The 9598-nt window shown below is 46.8% G+C and overlaps 1 pseudogene; it reads right to left on the bottom strand.

Annotated features, from left to right (window-relative positions):
- Nucleotides 1-1214: 1214 nt before the first annotated feature.
- Nucleotides 1215-2412, bottom strand: LOC134175556 (olfactory receptor 14C36-like; annotated as a pseudogene).
- Nucleotides 2413-9598: the final 7186 nt, after the last annotated feature.

Raw genomic sequence — 9598 nt, 5'->3', positions numbered from 1 at the left:
CTGGCCTTGCACACTGCCACAGATGGTACCCTGTGCCAGTGTCCTACCACCCTCACACAGAAGAGCTTCTTCCTGAGATCTCATCTCACTCTCCCCTCTGTCAGGTTAAAGCCGTTCCTCCTTGTCCTGTCCCTACAGGCCCTTGCAAAAAAACCCTCTCCAGATTTCTTGTAGGCCCTGTTTAGGAATGGGCTTAGTAAGGTCTCCCTGGAGCCTTCTCCAGGCTGAACACCCCCAGCTCTCTCAGCTGTCATCATCAGAGATGTGCTCCAGCCCTTAGAGCATCTTTGTGACTCTTCATAAGCCCATCATTGTAGGATCAGAAGTGAACAGGGGTTGGAAGGGACCCCAGGAGGTCTCAAGTCAAACCTGTCAGGAGCAGGGTCAGAGCAAGTGGTCCAAGGCTCGATTCAGTCTGAGTTGGCAATCCCCAAGGCCAGAGACTGCACAGTCTCTCTGGGTGACCTGATGCAGCACTTGCCTGAGCCTATGGACACAAGGTTTCCTTCTGTCCTGGCTGAAGCTCTCCTCTGTCACTATCCCCCACTGCCTTTTGTCCTCTCACCAGGCACCATGGTGAGGAGCCTGGCTCTGTATTCTCCATGTCCTCCTTGCCGCTACAGGCAGCCAGTCCCCAACAGCCTTCCCTTCCCAAGATCTCAGGTCCCCATCAGCCTTCCCTTCTCCAGGATGGACAAGCCCAGCACCCCAGCCTCTCCCCACAGGCACCGTGCTCCAGTATCTCCTGACCTGAGGGCCCATTATTAAACCCACTCCTCAACTGGGGATCTGAAACCTGGATGGAGTATTCCAGATCATCCCTTCCCTGGTTCGCCTGCCGTGCTCATACAGCCCCCGATGCTGCTGTCCTCCCTTGCTGCCAGGTCACACGCTGCCTCCTGTCAAGCTCCTGCCCACCCAAACCTTTCCCATGGGCTGTTCTCAGCCAGGCAGCCCCAGCCTGTGCCATTGCAGGGCAGTTCCCTGCAGGGACCCCTGTGTCCCCTGCTCTCCTGCCCAGGACACCCTGAGAGCTCTGCAGCCCCCCATGCCATCCCATCTCCCCACACCAGGATAACAGCTCCATTCATTGGGCTCCTCAAGAGCTCTTCCTGCTCCAGGCACAGAGCAGCCATCCTAGAGCAGGAGCAGGCAGAAAGCTGATTGCATTCCCCTTCATTCCTGACATGTGAGGACATATCACAGAGAAGAAGTTGCTGCAGGACCATTTATTTCCCTTAAATACAATCAGAGACCAGAGTGACACAAAGTCTGTGGGTCACACAACACGAGTGGCAACTTAATTAGGAGGAGATGAAAACTGACATTTCTATGAAGACAACATCATCACAAACTGAAATAAGAAAACAAATGTAAAGCAGGAAAGACAGACATGGCCTGTCATGACCTACACTGGAAGCCCTTTGCAGGGTAAAGCAAGCAGCGTGTATCTGCTGAAACACATCTGGTCACCAGCTTCCTCACAGCATCCTTCAGCTCCTGGTTCCTCAGGCTGTAGATGAGGGGGTTCACTGCTGGAGGCACCACCGAGTACAGCACTGACACCACCAGATCCAGGGATGGGGAGGAGAAGGAGGGGGGCTTCAGGTAGGCAAAGACAGATGTGTTGACAAAGAGGGAAAGCACGGCCAGGTGAGGGAGGCACGTGGAAAAGGCTTTGTGGCGTCCCTGCTCAGAGGGCATCCTCAGCACAGCCCTGAAGATCTGCACATAGGACCCCACAATGAACAGAAAACTCCCACATGATAAACACACCAACCACAAGAAGCCCAACTTCCCTGAGGTAGGAGTGTGAGCAGGAGAGCTTGAGGATGTGGGGGATTTCACAGAAGAACTGCTCCACAGCATTGCCTCAGCAGAGGGGCAGTGAAAATGTATTGGCTGTGTGCAGAAGAGCAGTGAGAAAGCCACTGCCCCAGGCAGCTGCTGCCATGTGGACACAAGCTCTGCTGCCCAGGAGGGTGCCATAGTGCAGGGGCTTGCAGATGGCCACGTAGCGGTCGTAGGACATGGCAGTGAGGAGAAAATACTCTGCTGAAATGAAAAAGAGAACAAAAAAGAGCTGTGCAGCACAACCTGTGTAGGAGATGGCCCTGGTGTCCCAGAGGGAAATCGCCATGGATCTGGGGACAGTGGTGGAGATGCAGCCCAGGTCCAGCAGGGAGAGGTTGAGGAGGAAGAAGTACATGGGGGTGTGGAGGCGCTGGTCGCAGGCTGTGCTGGTGATGATGAGGCCGTTGCCCAGGAGCGCAGCCAGGGAGATGCCCAGGAAGAGCCAGAAGTGGCAGAGCTGCAGCTCCCGCCTGTGTGCGAATGGCAGGAGGAGGAACTGGGTGATGGAGCTGCCGTTGGACATCTGCTGCCTCTGGGCATGGGGCACCGTCAGAGGAGAAAAAGGCAGTGAGAGGTTAGGACAGGAGGGGTGTCAGATACAGAAGTTCAGTTTACACATTCACAACTGAGCACATTTTAGCAGGAGAGGAGAGGTTCAGCATCGTCGCCAGTCATGTCATTACACTGCTGAGGCTTCTTCCTAGGTACAATCAGAAGAGCATTGCTCAGAGCAAAAAGTCTCAGTTCTTTGCAGAACCAAGAGAGCTGCAGTGTCCATCAGTCCTCTCCCACTTGCCCTGTGCTCAAACTTGCACTGCCTGTAAGGTGCCTTCACACACAATCTTAAGAACTCCCACAAACATCTGTCCTGTGCTGAGACCAGGGGAGAACGGATTAAGGACATTCCACAGAGCTCTCACGCTGAGAAGCAAAGGGCTGTGGGCAGCAGAGCGCAGCCAGCAGCCACGTCCAGTGGCAGACCCCAAGAGAGCTGCCTGAACGCACCCTCCCCAGGGCTGGGCTGCACTTTCCCCGCACTCCCTGCCCATCCATATCTCTGCTGCCTGGAGCTGTCCCTGCCAGGAGCTGCTGCTCTGTGCCCAGCTCTGCTCCCTCTCAGTGCTCCCAGAGCCCATGCCATGGGCTGTGTGCTCAGCTCTGCCCTGCACACCCCTGCCTGGGCAGGGGCTCAGGAGCAGCTCACACAAGCCCTCACAAGACTCTCAGTGCCTCCCCCAAAGCAGAGAAGTAAATTCCCAGCTTCCACTGCCCAACCTGCCCACCAAGAGGGAAAACCATCAAAGCTCAGGATCCTTCCCTATCAGGTAAATGATGCCTCAGTGTCTTTCAGAAGGACCCTCTGAAGAAGTGCTCAGAGTGACGGCAGATTGGAGCAGCGTCACCCACCCAACACTTCCCTTCCCTGTCAGGGGTTTCTCCTTTCCCCTCAGCTCCCCCCCAAGCTCCATGGGGAGCTCCTGGGCAGGCCGAGTGCTGACCCTGGCAGGCAGCAGAGTCCCTGCCCCTGCACACAGCCTTTGGGCTGCAGGGACCCTGCTGCAAGGGCAGCGCTGGGCACCCCTGCCTGCACACCCACATTCACACCCTGCAGCCAGCCCCGGGACAAGGGACCTGCCTTGTCCTGTCCCTGCATGGTGCAGGGGGAAGCCCTGCTCTGCAGCACATCCTCCTCCTTATCTACACAGAGAGAAACTGCAGCTGCATTGCCCTGCACCCAGTGCCTTACCACAGACAGGGCTGGGAAGGTTTCTCCTTCAGAAGGTTCCTCCTCCTCCTCCTCAGCATCCTCCACTGCCAAGTGCCTTTAAGCTCCCTGTGTCTTGCAGGTCTCCCCTCGGTCCCAGCTCAGCAGCAGAGGCCCAGCCCAAGGTGGCTCTGCCTCTGCCCCCCTGGGCTCCTTCCAGGGCTCCCTGGGGCTCCAGGGAAACACCATGGGAAACAGCCTGATGATACAAAGATTTAAGGCTAAAAATCTTTGTTTCTTACAATCAATCAATTAATTTGAAAATGGCCCTTTGAGAACATCGAATCCAACCATTAACCTGTCTCTGGGAAGTCCACACACTGAGCATGAGAACATCTCTGGTAGGATACTCTGGTTGGATGGTCACCAACAGCAACTGGGGCTTTAAAGTTGAATTTTACATCCTACCTTAATTAGGAAACACAGGTTGTATATTATTATAATTTTTTGTGCTGAAAAGGATGGGGCAAAATACTTTTCCCTGCTACCTAAGGACCAGCATGGATGTGATGCAGAGGGTTGACCAATGTACAGGGGGGTTATACAAGGGGGTTAGAGGAATTCACTTGCTTAAACAAAAGTATTGCCTGTTGTAAATGCCTACTAAGCAGAACAAAGACACCTGGTTCTATTGATAAGGAAAAGCAGACACCTGGTTCTATTGTTAAGGAAAAGCAGACACTTTGTTCTATTGATAAGGAAAAGCAGACACCTGATTCTACTGATAAGCAGCTATTGATAAGGAAAAGCAGAGCCTGAAACTACTGGTAAGGGGGAGAAGCAGATGGTGTATGGCTGGGACACCGAGCAAACCCTAAGGCCATACGTGAAGACTAAAAGATGAAAAGTTCAAGAAGAGGAAGACTCATTCACTTCATCTTGAGACCCCTGCCCATGACCAGACGGGGCACTGCGCAGGCGCAAAGGACCTTCTGGCTCATTATAATACGAAGTGGGGATAGGACATGAATATGTATAGGAGTGTTGTGCAACCTTATGAATATATGTAACTTTAGAGAATAAATGTAGAGGGAAGCAACACTGAGGCACACATGACTTTGAGGAATTATCCCCGTGTGTCTCGCTGAATAAAAAGCATACCTACTTTACATCTTTTAACGAGTTGTGGAGTCTATCCACGTATCAGATGCACCCTTAGCATACCTAGTGCAGTTAGTTTGGGAATGCTCCATGTGCTACAGTCACCTCTTGACTGCTCTGCAATGGTGTCAGTGAAATCTGACCTCTGTTCTGATTCGGAGAAAACTCCAGGAATAAACTCGCCAACAGAGTATCAAGTTGACAAGCAGGTATTCTTTATTGCGGTGCCGGGAGACACGGGGATAGCTCCTCCTAACGTGTGTCCCCGAATTGCTATACAGGTCATCCTTATATGGTTACTGAGCATATTACATCATTTTCCAACAGGTTTCTGGCATGCATACAAAAATGTGGTGGTCTTTAAGGGTCGTTTACTTTTCCCAACAAGCTTAATTAACATTACAGACATAGCAATCATCCTGGCCTTCTACTTACCAGTTAGTTTAACTGCTCTCATCCTGGACATCTGCTAGTCCGGGATACTCCCCATCCCAGGTCCTGTCCTTCTATTCCTCTTTTCTCACACCTTCTGTACTGAGGCCCTGAGGGCCTGAAACTATGTCAGCTACCTCCAAGTACCGCAGTTATTTTCCATTACAAAGCCATCAAACTTAACATTACTTAGAACTGATTGCATTTTGTACTTTTGTGCCTCCTTGTCTCAGTTCAAAGACTGATAAGCAATCAACTGATAGGCAAACCACACTTTTCTGTAAGCAAATCTGTTATGGTTATTTTGAATGGCTACATTGATTCCTGCTTACTGGCAGCACCTATGGAGAAGCATGTGCTATTCTTCGGCTTTTAAAATGTGAAAAATGACAGAAATGGAATGGGATTTCTCATTGACTATCTTCAATTTTCTTCTTTTAAGTGGGCTATGGTCTCAATCTTATCTAGATACACCTATTTTCAGCAATAAGTCAAAGTTTTCTCAGAAAAATAAAAAAAAAACAAAGTACGGGTTAGAAGCAATGCAGCTTTATGTTTCAAGCAGTGAGATTTCAATGCAGAAGAAATACAATCTTTTTATTATTTTTTTTCTTAAGCTTTTTGACCAAGGTAATTGTCAAGAAAGAAAAAACGCAACAACAAAATGAACACAAAAGGTAGGGTATGGGTTACATATAAATCTATCTTGAATAGGTTTTGCAAGGATTTAGTTACATCAGTGAATTCTGAGATATATAGCAGTAAAGACTGTAAGTTTCACTTCTGTTTACTTCAAAAGTAGAATCCAGGTACACAACTTCACTTCCATCCCTAAAGAAATCACCCAGAGTCATTAAAAGTGCATGAAAACTCATCAACACATCTTTGCCTCTTATCTTCTTGTGAATTCTCCTTCACCTCATCACAAAACAGGTCACTATGCCTTTGCTCTTAAGAAAGAGGAGTATTTTACTCCCACTGAGGACTTCTTTAAGAAAGCTTGTTTTTGAAATGAAGAGGTCACATTTTCATATAAATTAAAAACAAATTCAGAAGGCTGCTTTCCAGCCTTCCTTACACACTCTCAATTTCTTTTTTGTATGCTCGGGCATACAACATTTCTAGCTTCTATTTTAATCTGTCTTCCAAACTCTCAGGTTGTTGCTATTGAAAAAGGAGGAAGCCTGCTTGCTCTAGGACTTCCTGTTCAAAAAACAGATTTATTTCAGCTTCATAAGTGTGCTCAAGTGCAACTTAATATTAGAATCCTCCAGGAGTGAATGTCTCTGAGGCATTTTCTTCTCAGTGAGATAGTTAAAAGAAAAAGATAAGTTGAACACTAACTATTTCACCTCAGATCACATATAGAGAAATATGAAGTGCTACAAAAGGTTGTTAAACAGCCCTGAGAATAAAAATTTTGCTTGTATAAATCTCGTCAGTCCCGAAGACTCATAAAATAGTTTTTGAAGTTGTTATACATTTAAATGGATACAAAACACAATAGACTGTTTCGTTATATTGCATCTTCTTCCTGTGTTATTTGGGCATAGAGTCAAGGTTTATGAGGACACTAAAGAATAATTAGTTCTGCATCATTAAAATGTTAACATAATATTCATTCCTTTAACTGATAAATATTTTACTATGGTTATCTCAGGAAAACAGTAATTAAGTCTAAACGAAAAATCACAGTGGTTTTTTAAGAAAATAATTAAGGAGAGTTCTTAAATGAAAAGCTAAAAACAAAAGTTATGCCATTTATCTCCTATGTTTTGTTTTCATAGACACTGGCCTAATACAAATTAAAAATCTGCATATGATGCAGAGGCTTGACCAATGTACAGGGGGGTGGTACAGGGGGGTTGTACAAGGGGGTTGTACAGGGGGGTTGTACAAGGGGGTTAGAGGAATTTGCTTGCTTAAACAAAAGTATTGTCTGTTGTAAATGCCTACTAAGCAGAATAAAGACACCTGGTCCTATTGGTAAGGAAAAGCAGACACCTGGTCCTATTGATAAGGAAAAACAGACACTTGGTTCTATTGATAAGCAGCTATTGATAATGAAAAGCAGACCCTGAATCTACTGATAAGGGGGAGAAGCAGATGGTTTATGGCTGGGACACCGACCAAACCCTAAGGCCATACGTGAAGACTAATATTTTAACGAGTTGTGGAGTTTATCCAAGCATCAATTTGGCGAGCCAGGCAGGAGAGCTGCGGAAAAACGGTATGCTTGAAATTTATTTTAGTAATTTTGGGGGTCTATAAGTTGTACGCTTGACCCAGGGTTGCTGGTAAGGTGCGCAGAGACGTCTGGCGCACAGCGTAGCTCCAGGTAGGTAGGGCTTGCAAGCAGGGGACTCGCCAACCGATAGAGCGAGAGTGGGTCGGGTGAGTTCAGGAACTTGCCAGCCGGGGGCGGCCTTAAACCAGGCGAGTTCCGGGTTTTCGCTGCATCTCAGATTTTGGGAGCCAGGACAAACCCACTAATGACCGTAGTGGAAGCAGGAGAAGGGTAAGCGAAACCGCTGTGTGAATGTGTGGGATCCCGTGAGTACTCTTGTGACTGAGACATAGCATAGCTACGAAGCAAGTGCGGAGTCCTAATCCATGGTTCCATATTCTCCATGAGGAGAGCGGCCGGAGACGGACGAAGTGTTTATGTTTTCTGTCTTTTGTCTTGTATGTCTTGTTTGTAACTGAAGGCAGTTTAAGAATTAGGGGAGGGAACAACTATCCCTCCCACAGTGGCTAGCCTTACGCCAGACACCAAGAAAAGATTCTAAGTGTGCCTTGTGGGAGTAACTGTATCTGACGGTGGCATTGTGGATATTGTGGCTGTGTACCTTGTGGGAGTGTAACTGTATGTGACGGCATTATATTTTACGTGAATATTGTGACAGTGTGTCCACTGCAACGTTTATTTTTGTCATTCAGAATTCTGGCAGGCCAGATATTGCTCAGGAGAAAATATAAAAAAGGAAAATAATCAGAAATTTCTGGTTGGCCATTTCTTGGGGCCAAGAGAAAAGAACAGGTGGATTAATCTGTGGACAGAGCCACAGAGTCCCAGGGATTTCTCGGTAAGTTAGGAAAAACTGAGAGTTTGTAAAAAGTATCAAAGAGATTTGAGGAGAAAGTAAAATGGGAATAAACCAAAGTAAAGAAGTATTAAGAAAGAGCTCCTTAGGGTGTATTTTGGTACATTGGAAAGAAATTACAGGACCCAGGGGCTCAGAAAATAAGAGAACCCTGATTAAGTACTGTAATCAGTGGTGGCCTCTATAAATTAGAAGACAGGGCTAAGTGGCCACTTAATGGGACACTGGATTATAATACCGTGTTACAATTAATGTTATTTTTAAGAAGAGAAGGGAAGTGGGATGAAGTATCATATGCAGATATGTTCTTCACTCTCCGAAACCACCCAGAATGGCAGAGAGCCTGTGGAATAATACCACCTTAGGATCCCTTTGTATTAGCCCTTGAAAGGGATAATAAAGAAAACAAAATTAAGCCTAAGCGATGCTGCTCATCATGTGATATAGGTCAGAGATGTACTAAACAGGATAAAATTTACCATGATGCAAACCAGGAATTAACAGATGTGTTTAAGCCTCCACCAAAGAGACAGGTGGACACGGATTCGGAAGACATCATTACTCCCCTGGGGAGTCCAGTCTCCTCACAAACCCGACAGAACCAGAAAAAACCTGCAAGCACCTCTGCGGGAAGCAGTAGGACCTGAAGGAGTTCCAATGCTGATTAAAGTACCTTTCTCCACCTTGGATTTGGAAGTATGGAAAAAGGTGGCAAAGGGTTATTGTAATGATCCTATAAGCACTACGAAACATTTGCAGTTCATTATAAAGCAACATAATCCAGATTGGAGTGATATGCAGTTACTATTAGAAGCAATGACAGAAACAGAAAAACAATTGATATTAAAAGCAGCAGGAGATCTAGCTGAGGACTATTATAAAGTAAAACAAGAAGATGTAAGGGAATTTTTTCCACTTCAGGATCCAAAGTGGGATCCAAACTGTTCAGCAGAGTTAGAAAAGTTACAAGCTTACCAAGAGTGGATTGTAAAAGGAGTCAAGAGAGCAATACCAAAAACCATAAACTGGTCAACACTATATGTGGTGAAACAAGGCCCTTCGGAATCACCATCGGAATTCCTAGATCGATTAAGGGATGCGATGCGCTGTAATACACCATTAGACCCGGGATCAGAAGTAGGAATACAGCAGTTAGTATCTCTATTTTTAGGACAATCTACTGGGGATATTAGGAGGAAACTTCAAAAGTTACGACCAACGGAAGGAAGGAATCTAGAAATTTTGCTGGATGAAGCATGGCGAGTATTCAGTAACCGGGAGGAAGGTTATAAGCAAGGAGTGCGGAGATTGGTGGCTGTAGTGGAAGAAGGGGGAAGAAAAA

Source organism: Pezoporus occidentalis, unplaced genomic scaffold (genome assembly GCF_034315485.1).
Source record: "Pezoporus occidentalis ecotype Australia unplaced genomic scaffold, CSIRO_AGI_Poc_V1 ctg697, whole genome shotgun sequence".
Classification (NCBI taxonomy): domain Eukaryota; kingdom Metazoa; phylum Chordata; class Aves; order Psittaciformes; family Psittacidae; genus Pezoporus; species Pezoporus occidentalis.
The sequence above is the reverse complement of the archived record's forward strand: the minus strand, read 5'-3'. Positions and strand labels throughout refer to the sequence as shown.